Below are 12,093 nucleotides of genomic sequence, written 5' to 3'. Positions count from 1 at the left end.
AATGTTTCCCACGTTTTCGCTCATTTCACGGTTCCGCTGGAGACGTTCTTCACCTCCTGGCACAAAACAGGGAACGCAGTCGGTAGGACGTTTTTTTATTTTCTTACTTCTCAGAGAGTTGCCTACTGTGTTCCTCTTATGGCAAGCACTAGACAACCAGAACAGTTACAGAAGAGAGTCATGTCCGTTCTCGGCTCTAGTTACATTATCACAAAGTCAGAGCAATTCCATTGGCGTCGGCTGCAAAACGAAGCCGTGCCGAAACCCGGGATCGAACCAGGGACCTTTAGATCTTCAGTCTAACGCTCTCCCAACTGAGCTATTTCGGCTGACGTACAGCGCCCCTCTTTTGCACGTCTGCCCCGTTGTCAATTTCACAGTCATCTTCGTCTGAAAGAACACAGGGACGCCGAAAGGCGAACAGCAGATGCAGTAAAGTACCACACACATTTCTTCTGCTTCCATCGTCGTAACTAGCAAACATGTCGACTCGATTCATGTAATATTGACTTCGCTGATGCTAGAAAAGCTGTGCTATATCGATGCCACGTGCAACTAGTGTGCAGAGAACGAGGCAGAGGAAGGAGTGAGCCTCTCCAACGTGTGTGAGGCAGTATCTAGCAGATACACGCGGTAAAACGTTTGACTTGCGTTTGCTCATTAATTGCTACACGTCATCGTCTGCAAGCTAAAATAATCACATCTGCACTGCCCAGAGAGGCGACACTTGCACTGACACCTGGTGGACGGTTGTGAGACGAGGAGATGAGCTGTGGCTTCTGGGCACGACTGTAGCGCTGCACCCTGGAGCCAAGAACACTGCACCTTGCTGGCGGCCCACGTGTTTAGTAGTGACGCAACTGCTAGGATGCAGCTGAACGTCCATCTTCTGAGAGCGAGAAAATTTCCGCAGTCGGCAGGACTCGAACCTACGCTCCCAGAGGGAATCTGATTTCAAGTCAGACGCCTTAACCACTCGGCCACGACTGCACGTCTCAGAAGCGTCTCTCGACAACTGAAACTCCCACCTTTGCAAGCAATCTCATGGCAGAAGGCAGCATGGGCTCACTCTTTTCTGTAGTGATTCCACTGCCAGCACATTAGACGTTACGAAAGTGTATTAATTTTCGCCCCGACAGGGACTAGAACCCAGGACCCTTTGGTTGAAAACCTAACGCTCTACCGACTGAGCTATCCGCACCCACGCACGAGCATTGTCATACAGCTGCGTCGTGTGCGAGTGATTCGCATGTCGTAATTGCTGGCTTGTGGCTCCAATGGCGACTTCACCGACTTCCCACTGACGCGCCGCTGACGCTAGTTTTCTGGCGTCTTAAGGGATGGACATACTTGCAAGTAGCTGCGAGATCATTGAAAAGAAACGCGGCGCCATTGCTTTTGCCGCACTCGACTGATTGAATTGCAATTCCTAAAAAGGAATGAACCTTCGCTCTGTCCAACAATTTCAAGCACGTGTGTGTACTCACGAACTCGGCGAAGGCGCGAGAAAATGACGGGGGCGCACTCGTGGGCCTGCGACGGCTTCCTGCAGTCACATCGTCAGTGCGAGGTGGACCGGTAGGCACAGGAAGCAGCGGCCGTCGTGAAACTCAGCATTCTTAAACGGAAATTTTCGTCTTGTTTAGAATGGCGTCATTGGTTTGCACGCTCATTCATGCGTGTGAAAGTATTTGCTGCTCTTTACGCAGAATCGCACGCAGCCGGCGGGATTCGAAACTACTTTCGAGTCAGACGCCTTAACCACTCGGCCACGGCTGCCCCGAACGCAGCGTTCTCCCGACACGTGCAAATTGAACCGTTTAAAGCACTGTGGTGTCAGAAAACGGCGTTGCTGCATTCTTTTCCGTAGTGTTTCCACTACTACCAGAGGAAACGCTACCAAATTATTAGAATTTCCGCCCGAACAGGGACTTGAACCCTGGACCCTTAGGTTAAAAGCCTAATGCTCTACCGACTGAGCTATCCGGGCTCACAACGCCTTATGAAACATCTCACGATGCACAACGACACATTGACTCATGTCCTTTACTGTTGTGCAATCGCTGCATGGAGCTGTTAGTAGTTAAACGTCGCCTGAATGCTGTCTGCAAACTTATCGCGCAAAGCTCGTAACAGACCATCGAACAATGTTGACACACGATGCAAAAACAAACTGCAACAGTCGTTACGTCTCATACGTTGGAGTAGAGGATTTACGTGTTTTGTCGACACTCATCGGGCAATTGGAAAATTCACAAGCACTTCGAATGCAATGTTTCCCACGTTTTCGCTCATTTCACGGTTCCGCTGGAGACGTTCTTCACCTCCTGGCACAAAACAGGGAACGCAGTCGGTAGGACGTTTTTTTATTTTCTTACTTCTCAGAGAGTTGCCTACTGTGTTCCTCTTATGGCAAGCACTAGACAACCAGAACAGTTACAGAAGAGAGTCATGTCCGTTCTCGGCTCTAGTTACATTATCACAAAGTCAGAGCAATTCCATTGGCGTCGGCTGCAAAACGAAGCCGTGCCGAAACCCGGGATCGAACCAGGGACCTTTAGATCTTCAGTCTAACGCTCTCCCAACTGAGCTATTTCGGCTGACGTACAGCGCCCCTCTTTTGCACGTCTGCCCCGTTGTCAATTTCACAGTCATCTTCGTCTGAAAGAACACAGGGACGCCGAAAGGCGAACAGCAGATGCAGTAAAGTACCACACACATTTCTTCTGCTTCCATCGTCGTAACTAGCAAACATGTCGACTCGATTCATGTAATATTGACTTCGCTGATGCTAGAAAAGCTGTGCTATATCGATGCCACGTGCAACTAGTGTGCAGAGAACGAGGCAGAGGAAGGAGTGAGCCTCTCCAACGTGTGTGAGGCAGTATCTAGCAGATACACGCGGTAAAACGTTTGACTTGCGTTTGCTCATTAATTGCTACACGTCATCGTCTGCAAGCTAAAATAATCACATCTGCACTGCCCAGAGAGGCGACACTTGCACTGACACCTGGTGGACGGTTGTGAGACGAGGAGATGAGCTGTGGCTTCTGGGCACGACTGTAGCGCTGCACCCTGGAGCCAAGAACACTGCACCTTGCTGGCGGCCCACGTGTTTAGTAGTGACGCAACTGCTAGGATGCAGCTGAACGTCCATCTTCTGAGAGCGAGAAAATTTCCGCAGTCGGCAGGACTCGAACCTACGCTCCCAGAGGGAATCTGATTTCAAGTCAGACGCCTTAACCACTCGGCCACGACTGCACGTCTCAGAAGCGTCTCTCGACAACTGAAACTCCCACCTTTGCAAGCAATCTCATGGCAGAAGGCAGCATGGGCTCACTCTTTTCTGTAGTGATTCCACTGCCAGCACATTAGACGTTACGAAAGTGTATTAATTCTCGCCCCGACAGGGACTAGAACCCAGGACCCTTTGGTTGAAAACCTAACGCTCTACCGACTGAGCTATCCGCACCCACGCACGAGCATTGTCATACAGCTGCGTCGTGTGCGAGTGATTCGCATGTCGTAATTGCTGGCTTGTGGCTCCAATGGCGACTTCACCGACTTCCCACTGACGCGCCGCTGACGCTAGTTTTCTGGCGTCTTAAGGGATGGACATACTTGCAAGTAGCTGCGAGATCATTGAAAAGAAACGCGGCGCCATTGCTTTTGCCGCACTCGACTGATTGAATTGCAATTCCTAAAAAGGAATGAACCTTCGCTCTGTCCAACAATTTCAAGCACGTGTGTGTACTCACGAACTCGGCGAAGGCGCGAGAAAATGACGGGGGCGCACTCGTGGGCCTGCGACGGCTTCCTGCAGTCACATCGTCAGTGCGAGGTGGACCGGTAGGCACAGGAAGCAGCGGCCGTCGTGAAACTCAGCATTCTTAAACGGAAATTTTCGTCTTGTTTAGAATGGCGTCATTGGTTTGCACGCTCATTCATGCGTGTGAAAGTATTTGCTGCTCTTTACGCAGAATCGCACGCAGCCGGCGGGATTCGAAACTACTTTCGAGTCAGACGCCTTAACCACTCGGCCACGGCTGCCCCGAACGCAGCGTTCTCCCGACACGTGCAAATTGAACCGTTTAAAGCACTGTGGTGTCAGAAAACGGCGTTGCTGCATTCTTTTCCGTAGTGTTTCCACCACTACCAGAGGAAACGCTACCAAATTATTAGAATTTCCGCCCGAACAGGGACTTGAACCCTGGACCCTTAGGTTAAAAGCCTAATGCTCTACCGACTGAGCTATCCGGGCTCACAACGCCTTATGAAACATCTCACGATGCACAACGACACATTGACTCATGTCCTTTACTGTTGTGCAATCGCTGCATGGAGCTGTTAGTAGTTAAACGTCGCCTGAATGCTGTCTGCAAACTTATCGCGCAAAGCTCGTAACAGACCATCGAACAATGTTGACACACGATGCAAAAACAAACTGCAGCAGTCGTTACGTCTCATACGTTGGAGTAGAGGATTTACGTGTTTTGTCGACACTCATCGGGCAATTGGAAAATTCACAAGCACTTCGAATGCAATGTTTCCCACGTTTTCGCTCATTTCACGGTTCCGCTGGAGACGTTCTTCACCTCCTGGCACAAAACAGGGAACGCAGTCGGTAGGACGTTTTTTTATTTTCTTACTTCTCAGAGAGTTGCCTACTGTGTTCCTCTTATGGCAAGCACTAGACAACCAGAACAGTTACAGAAGAGAGTCATGTCCGTTCTCGGCTCTAGTTACATTATCACAAAGTCAGAGCAATTCCATTGGCGTCGGCTGCAAAACGAAGCCGTGCCGAAACCCGGGATCGAACCAGGGACCTTTAGATCTTCAGTCTAACGCTCTCCCAACTGAGCTATTTCGGCTGACGTACAGCGCCCCTCTTTTGCACGTCTGCCCCGTTGTCAATTTCACAGTCATCTTCGTCTGAAAGAACACAGGGACGCCGAAAGGCGAACAGCAGATGCAGTAAAGTACCACACACATTTCTTCTGCTTCCATCGTCGTAACTAGCAAACATGTCGACTCGATTCATGTAATATTGACTTCGCTGATGCTAGAAAAGCTGTGCTATATCGATGCCACGTGCAACTAGTGTGCAGAGAACGAGGCAGAGGAAGGAGTGAGCCTCTCCAACGTGTGTGAGGCAGTATCTAGCAGATACACGCGGTAAAACGTTTGACTTGCGTTTGCTCATTAATTGCTACACGTCATCGTCTGCAAGCTAAAATAATCACATCTGCACTGCCCAGAGAGGCGACACTTGCACTGACACCTGGTGGACGGTTGTGAGACGAGGAGATGAGCTGTGGCTTCTGGGCACGACTGTAGCGCTGCACCCTGGAGCCAAGAACACTGCACCTTGCTGGCGGCCCACGTGTTTAGTAGTGACGCAACTGCTAGGATGCAGCTGAACGTCCATCTTCTGAGAGCGAGAAAATTTCCGCAGTCGGCAGGACTCGAACCTACGCTCCCAGAGGGAATCTGATTTCAAGTCAGACGCCTTAACCACTCGGCCACGACTGCACGTCTCAGAAGCGTCTCTCGACAACTGAAACTCCCACCTTTGCAAGCAATCTCATGGCAGAAGGCAGCATGGGCTCACTCTTTTCTGTAGTGATTCCACTGCCAGCACATTAGACGTTACGAAAGTGTATTAATTTTCGCCCCGACAGGGACTAGAACCCAGGACCCTTTGGTTGAAAACCTAACGCTCTACCGACTGAGCTATCCGCACCCACGCACGAGCATTGTCATACAGCTGCGTCGTGTGCGAGTGATTCGCATGTCGTAATTGCTGGCTTGTGGCTCCAATGGCGACTTCACCGACTTCCCACTGACGCGCCGCTGACGCTAGTTTTCTGGCGTCTTAAGGGATGGACATACTTGCAAGTAGCTGCGAGATCATTGAAAAGAAACGCGGCGCCATTGCTTTTGCCGCACTCGACTGATTGAATTGCAATTCCTAAAAAGGAATGAACCTTCGCTCTGTCCAACAATTTCAAGCACGTGTGTGTACTCACGAACTCGGCGAAGGCGCGAGAAAATGACGGGGGCGCACTCGTGGGCCTGCGACGGCTTCCTGCAGTCACATCGTCAGTGCGAGGTGGACCGGTAGGCACAGGAAGCAGCGGCCGTCGTGAAACTCAGCATTCTTAAACGGAAATTTTCGTCTTGTTTAGAATGGCGTCATTGGTTTGCACGCTCATTCATGCGTGTGAAAGTATTTGCTGCTCTTTACGCAGAATCGCACGCAGCCGGCGGGATTCGAAACTACTTTCGAGTCAGACGCCTTAACCACTCGGCCACGGCTGCCCCGAACGCAGCGTTCTCCCGACACGTGCAAATTGAACCGTTTAAAGCACTGTGGTGTCAGAAAACGGCGTTGCTGCATTCTTTTCCGTAGTGTTTCCACCACTACCAGAGGAAACGCTACCAAATTATTAGAATTTCCGCCCGAACAGGGACTTGAACCCTGGACCCTTAGGTTAAAAGCCTAATGCTCTACCGACTGAGCTATCCGGGCTCACAACGCCTTATGAAACATCTCACGATGCACAACGACACATTGACTCATGTCCTTTACTGTTGTGCAATCGCTGCATGGAGCTGTTAGTAGTTAAACGTCGCCTGAATGCTGTCTGCAAACTTATCGCGCAAAGCTCGTAACAGACCATCGAACAATGTTGACACACGATGCAAAAACAAACTGCAGCAGTCGTTACGTCTCATACGTTGGAGTAGAGGATTTACGTGTTTTGTCGACACTCATCGGGCAATTGGAAAATTCACAAGCACTTCGAATGCAATGTTTCCCACGTTTTCGCTCATTTCACGGTTCCGCTGGAGACGTTCTTCACCTCCTGGCACAAAACAGGGAACGCAGTCGGTAGGACGTTTTTTTATTTTCTTACTTCTCAGAGAGTTGCCTACTGTGTTCCTCTTATGGCAAGCACTAGACAACCAGAACAGTTACAGAAGAGAGTCATGTCCGTTCTCGGCTCTAGTTACATTATCACAAAGTCAGAGCAATTCCATTGGCGTCGGCTGCAAAACGAAGCCGTGCCGAAACCCGGGATCGAACCAGGGACCTTTAGATCTTCAGTCTAACGCTCTCCCAACTGAGCTATTTCGGCTGACGTACAGCGCCCCTCTTTTGCACGTCTGCCCCGTTGTCAATTTCACAGTCATCTTCGTCTGAAAGAACACAGGGACGCCGAAAGGCGAACAGCAGATGCAGTAAAGTACCACACACATTTCTTCTGCTTCCATCGTCGTAACTAGCAAACATGTCGACTCGATTCATGTAATATTGACTTCGCTGATGCTAGAAAAGCTGTGCTATATCGATGCCACGTGCAACTAGTGTGCAGAGAACGAGGCAGAGGAAGGAGTGAGCCTCTCCAACGTGTGTGAGGCAGTATCTAGCAGATACACGCGGTAAAACGTTTGACTTGCGTTTGCTCATTAATTGCTACACGTCATCGTCTGCAAGCTAAAATAATCACATCTGCACTGCCCAGAGAGGCGACACTTGCACTGACACCTGGTGGACGGTTGTGAGACGAGGAGATGAGCTGTGGCTTCTGGGCACGACTGTAGCGCTGCACCCTGGAGCCAAGAACACTGCACCTTGCTGGCGGCCCACGTGTTTAGTAGTGACGCAACTGCTAGGATGCAGCTGAACGTCCATCTTCTGAGAGCGAGAAAATTTCCGCAGTCGGCAGGACTCGAACCTACGCTCCCAGAGGGAATCTGATTTCAAGTCAGACGCCTTAACCACTCGGCCACGACTGCACGTCTCAGAAGCGTCTCTCGACAACTGAAACTCCCACCTTTGCAAGCAATCTCATGGCAGAAGGCAGCATGGGCTCACTCTTTTCTGTAGTGATTCCACTGCCAGCACATTAGACGTTACGAAAGTGTATTAATTTTCGCCCCGACAGGGACTAGAACCCAGGACCCTTTGGTTGAAAACCTAACGCTCTACCGACTGAGCTATCCGCACCCACGCACGAGCATTGTCATACAGCTGCGTCGTGTGCGAGTGATTCGCATGTCGTAATTGCTGGCTTGTGGCTCCAATGGCGACTTCACCGACTTCCCACTGACGCGCCGCTGACGCTAGTTTTCTGGCGTCTTAAGGGATGGACATACTTGCAAGTAGCTGCGAGATCATTGAAAAGAAACGCGGCGCCATTGCTTTTGCCGCACTCGACTGATTGAATTGCAATTCCTAAAAAGGAATGAACCTTCGCTCTGTCCAACAATTTCAAGCACGTGTGTGTACTCACGAACTCGGCGAAGGCGCGAGAAAATGACGGGGGCGCACTCGTGGGCCTGCGACGGCTTCCTGCAGTCACATCGTCAGTGCGAGGTGGACCGGTAGGCACAGGAAGCAGCGGCCGTCGTGAAACTCAGCATTCTTAAACGGAAATTTTCGTCTTGTTTAGAATGGCGTCATTGGTTTGCACGCTCATTCATGCGTGTGAAAGTATTTGCTGCTCTTTACGCAGAATCGCACGCAGCCGGCGGGATTCGAAACTACTTTCGAGTCAGACGCCTTAACCACTCGGCCACGGCTGCCCCGAACGCAGCGTTCTCCCGACACGTGCAAATTGAACCGTTTAAAGCACTGTGGTGTCAGAAAACGGCGTTGCTGCATTCTTTTCCGTAGTGTTTCCACCACTACCAGAGGAAACGCTACCAAATTATTAGAATTTCCGCCCGAACAGGGACTTGAACCCTGGACCCTTAGGTTAAAAGCCTAATGCTCTACCGACTGAGCTATCCGGGCTCACAACGCCTTATGAAACATCTCACGATGCACAACGACACATTGACTCATGTCCTTTACTGTTGTGCAATCGCTGCATGGAGCTGTTAGTAGTTAAACGTCGCCTGAATGCTGTCTGCAAACTTATCGCGCAAAGCTCGTAACAGACCATCGAACAATGTTGACACACGATGCAAAAACAAACTGCAGCAGTCGTTACGTCTCATACGTTGGAGTAGAGGATTTACGTGTTTTGTCGACACTCATCGGGCAATTGGAAAATTCACAAGCACTTCGAATGCAATGTTTCCCACGTTTTCGCTCATTTCACGGTTCCGCTGGAGACGTTCTTCACCTCCTGGCACAAAACAGGGAACGCAGTCGGTAGGACGTTTTTTTATTTTCTTACTTCTCAGAGAGTTGCCTACTGTGTTCCTCTTATGGCAAGCACTAGACAACCAGAACAGTTACAGAAGAGAGTCATGTCCGTTCTCGGCTCTAGTTACATTATCACAAAGTCAGAGCAATTCCATTGGCGTCGGCTGCAAAACGAAGCCGTGCCGAAACCCGGGATCGAACCAGGGACCTTTAGATCTTCAGTCTAACGCTCTCCCAACTGAGCTATTTCGGCTGACGTACAGCGCCCCTCTTTTGCACGTCTGCCCCGTTGTCAATTTCACAGTCATCTTCGTCTGAAAGAACACAGGGACGCCGAAAGGCGAACAGCAGATGCAGTAAAGTACCACACACATTTCTTCTGCTTCCATCGTCGTAACTAGCAAACATGTCGACTCGATTCATGTAATATTGACTTCGCTGATGCTAGAAAAGCTGTGCTATATCGATGCCACGTGCAACTAGTGTGCAGAGAACGAGGCAGAGGAAGGAGTGAGCCTCTCCAACGTGTGTGAGGCAGTATCTAGCAGATACACGCGGTAAAACGTTTGACTTGCGTTTGCTCATTAATTGCTACACGTCATCGTCTGCAAGCTAAAATAATCACATCTGCACTGCCCAGAGAGGCGACACTTGCACTGACACCTGGTGGACGGTTGTGAGACGAGGAGATGAGCTGTGGCTTCTGGGCACGACTGTAGCGCTGCACCCTGGAGCCAAGAACACTGCACCTTGCTGGCGGCCCACGTGTTTAGTAGTGACGCAACTGCTAGGATGCAGCTGAACGTCCATCTTCTGAGAGCGAGAAAATTTCCGCAGTCGGCAGGACTCGAACCTACGCTCCCAGAGGGAATCTGATTTCAAGTCAGACGCCTTAACCACTCGGCCACGACTGCACGTCTCAGAAGCGTCTCTCGACAACTGAAACTCCCACCTTTGCAAGCAATCTCATGGCAGAAGGCAGCATGGGCTCACTCTTTTCTGTAGTGATTCCACTGCCAGCACATTAGACGTTACGAAAGTGTATTAATTTTCGCCCCGACAGGGACTAGAACCCAGGACCCTTTGGTTGAAAACCTAACGCTCTACCGACTGAGCTATCCGCACCCACGCACGAGCATTGTCATACAGCTGCGTCGTGTGCGAGTGATTCGCATGTCGTAATTGCTGGCTTGTGGCTCCAATGGCGACTTCACCGACTTCCCACTGACGCGCCGCTGACGCTAGTTTTCTGGCGTCTTAAGGGATGGACATACTTGCAAGTAGCTGCGAGATCATTGAAAAGAAACGCGGCGCCATTGCTTTTGCCGCACTCGACTGATTGAATTGCAATTCCTAAAAAGGAATGAACCTTCGCTCTGTCCAACAATTTCAAGCACGTGTGTGTACTCACGAACTCGGCGAAGGCGCGAGAAAATGACGGGGGCGCACTCGTGGGCCTGCGACGGCTTCCTGCAGTCACATCGTCAGTGCGAGGTGGACCGGTAGGCACAGGAAGCAGCGGCCGTCGTGAAACTCAGCATTCTTAAACGGAAATTTTCGTCTTGTTTAGAATGGCGTCATTGGTTTGCACGCTCATTCATGCGTGTGAAAGTATTTGCTGCTCTTTACGCAGAATCGCACGCAGCCGGCGGGATTCGAAACTACTTTCGAGTCAGACGCCTTAACCACTCGGCCACGGCTGCCCCGAACGCAGCGTTCTCCCGACACGTGCAAATTGAACCGTTTAAAGCACTGTGGTGTCAGAAAACGGCGTTGTTGCATTCTTTTCCGTAGTGTTTCCACCACTACCAGAGGAAACGCTACCAAATTATTAAAATTTCCGCCCGAACAGGGACTTGAACCCTGGACCCTTAGGTTAAAAGCCTAATGCTCTACCGACTGAGCTATCCGGGCTCACAACGCCTTATGAAACATCTCACGATGCACAACGACACATTGACTCATGTCCTTTACTGTTGTGCAATCGCTGCATGGAGCTGTTAGTAGTTAAACGTCGCCTGAATGCTGTCTGCAAACTTATCGCGCAAAGCTCGTAACAGACCATCGAACAATGTTGACACACGATGCAAAAACAAACTGCAGCAGTCGTTACGTCTCATACGTTGGAGTAGAGGATTTACGTGTTTTGTCGACACTCATCGGGCAATTGGAAAATTCACAAGCACTTCGAATGCAATGTTTCCCACGTTTTCGCTCATTTCACGGTTCCGCTGGAGACGTTCTTCACCTCCTGGCACAAAACAGGGAACGCAGTCGGTAGGACGTTTTTTTATTTTCTTACTTCTCAGAGAGTTGCCTACTGTGTTCCTCTTATGGCAAGCACTAGACAACCAGAACAGTTACAGAAGAGAGTCATGTCCGTTCTCGGCTCTAGTTACATTATCACAAAGTCAGAGCAATTCCATTGGCGTCGGCTGCAAAACGAAGCCGTGCCGAAACCCGGGATCGAACCAGGGACCTTTAGATCTTCAGTCTAACGCTCTCCCAACTGAGCTATTTCGGCTGACGTATAGCGCCCCTCTTTTGCACGTCTGCCCCGTTGTCAATTTCACAGTCATCTTCGTCTGAAAGAACACAGGGACGCCGAAAGGCGAACAGCAGATGCAGTAAAGTACCACACACATTTCTTCTGCTTCCATCGTCGTAACTAGCAAACATGTCGACTCGATTCATGTAATATTGACTTCGCTGATGCTAGAAAAGCTGTGCTATATCGATGCCACGTGCAACTAGTGTGCAGAGAACGAGGCAGAGGAAGGAGTGAGCCTCTCCAACGTGTGTGAGGCAGTATCTAGCAGATACACGCGGTAAAACGTTTGACTTGCGTTTGCTCATTAATTGCTACACGTCATCGTCTGCAAGCTAAAATAATCACATCTGCACTGCCCAGAGAGGCGACACTTGCACTGACA

The 12,093-nt window shown here is 50.3% G+C and overlaps 16 non-coding genes across 16 annotated transcripts; all 16 read right to left on the bottom strand.

Annotated features, from left to right (window-relative positions):
• Positions 1–256: 256 nt before the first annotated feature.
• Positions 257–329, bottom strand: Trnaf-gaa (transfer RNA phenylalanine (anticodon GAA)). Its single transcript has one exon. It is a non-coding gene; the product is annotated as a tRNA-Phe (tRNA).
• A 579-nt stretch (positions 330–908) lies between these two features.
• Trnas-uga (transfer RNA serine (anticodon UGA)) lies at positions 909–990 on the bottom strand. Its single transcript has one exon. It is a non-coding gene; the product is annotated as a tRNA-Ser (tRNA).
• A 927-nt stretch (positions 991–1,917) lies between these two features.
• Trnak-uuu (transfer RNA lysine (anticodon UUU)) lies at positions 1,918–1,990 on the bottom strand. The gene has a single exon. It is a non-coding gene; the product is annotated as a tRNA-Lys (tRNA).
• Positions 1,991–2,527: 537 nt separating this feature from the next.
• Trnaf-gaa (transfer RNA phenylalanine (anticodon GAA)) lies at positions 2,528–2,600 on the bottom strand. The gene has a single exon. It is a non-coding gene; the product is annotated as a tRNA-Phe (tRNA).
• Positions 2,601–3,179: 579 nt separating this feature from the next.
• Positions 3,180–3,261, bottom strand: Trnas-uga (transfer RNA serine (anticodon UGA)). The gene has a single exon. It is a non-coding gene; the product is annotated as a tRNA-Ser (tRNA).
• A 927-nt stretch (positions 3,262–4,188) lies between these two features.
• Positions 4,189–4,261, bottom strand: Trnak-uuu (transfer RNA lysine (anticodon UUU)). The gene has a single exon. It is a non-coding gene; the product is annotated as a tRNA-Lys (tRNA).
• A 537-nt stretch (positions 4,262–4,798) lies between these two features.
• Trnaf-gaa (transfer RNA phenylalanine (anticodon GAA)) lies at positions 4,799–4,871 on the bottom strand. The gene has a single exon. It is a non-coding gene; the product is annotated as a tRNA-Phe (tRNA).
• A 579-nt stretch (positions 4,872–5,450) lies between these two features.
• On the bottom strand, positions 5,451–5,532 carry Trnas-uga (transfer RNA serine (anticodon UGA)). The gene has a single exon. It is a non-coding gene; the product is annotated as a tRNA-Ser (tRNA).
• Positions 5,533–6,459: 927 nt separating this feature from the next.
• On the bottom strand, positions 6,460–6,532 carry Trnak-uuu (transfer RNA lysine (anticodon UUU)). The gene has a single exon. It is a non-coding gene; the product is annotated as a tRNA-Lys (tRNA).
• Positions 6,533–7,069: 537 nt separating this feature from the next.
• On the bottom strand, positions 7,070–7,142 carry Trnaf-gaa (transfer RNA phenylalanine (anticodon GAA)). The gene has a single exon. It is a non-coding gene; the product is annotated as a tRNA-Phe (tRNA).
• A 579-nt stretch (positions 7,143–7,721) lies between these two features.
• Trnas-uga (transfer RNA serine (anticodon UGA)) lies at positions 7,722–7,803 on the bottom strand. The gene has a single exon. It is a non-coding gene; the product is annotated as a tRNA-Ser (tRNA).
• A 927-nt stretch (positions 7,804–8,730) lies between these two features.
• Trnak-uuu (transfer RNA lysine (anticodon UUU)) lies at positions 8,731–8,803 on the bottom strand. Its single transcript has one exon. It is a non-coding gene; the product is annotated as a tRNA-Lys (tRNA).
• A 537-nt stretch (positions 8,804–9,340) lies between these two features.
• Trnaf-gaa (transfer RNA phenylalanine (anticodon GAA)) lies at positions 9,341–9,413 on the bottom strand. The gene has a single exon. It is a non-coding gene; the product is annotated as a tRNA-Phe (tRNA).
• A 579-nt stretch (positions 9,414–9,992) lies between these two features.
• Positions 9,993–10,074, bottom strand: Trnas-uga (transfer RNA serine (anticodon UGA)). Its single transcript has one exon. It is a non-coding gene; the product is annotated as a tRNA-Ser (tRNA).
• Positions 10,075–11,001: 927 nt separating this feature from the next.
• On the bottom strand, positions 11,002–11,074 carry Trnak-uuu (transfer RNA lysine (anticodon UUU)). The gene has a single exon. It is a non-coding gene; the product is annotated as a tRNA-Lys (tRNA).
• A 537-nt stretch (positions 11,075–11,611) lies between these two features.
• Trnaf-gaa (transfer RNA phenylalanine (anticodon GAA)) lies at positions 11,612–11,684 on the bottom strand. Its single transcript has one exon. It is a non-coding gene; the product is annotated as a tRNA-Phe (tRNA).
• Positions 11,685–12,093: the final 409 nt, after the last annotated feature.

Source organism: Schistocerca gregaria, unplaced genomic scaffold (genome assembly GCF_023897955.1).
Source record: "Schistocerca gregaria isolate iqSchGreg1 unplaced genomic scaffold, iqSchGreg1.2 ptg000445l, whole genome shotgun sequence".
NCBI lineage: Eukaryota > Metazoa > Arthropoda > Insecta > Orthoptera > Acrididae > Schistocerca > Schistocerca gregaria.
The sequence above is the reverse complement of the archived record's forward strand: the minus strand, read 5'-3'. Positions and strand labels throughout refer to the sequence as shown.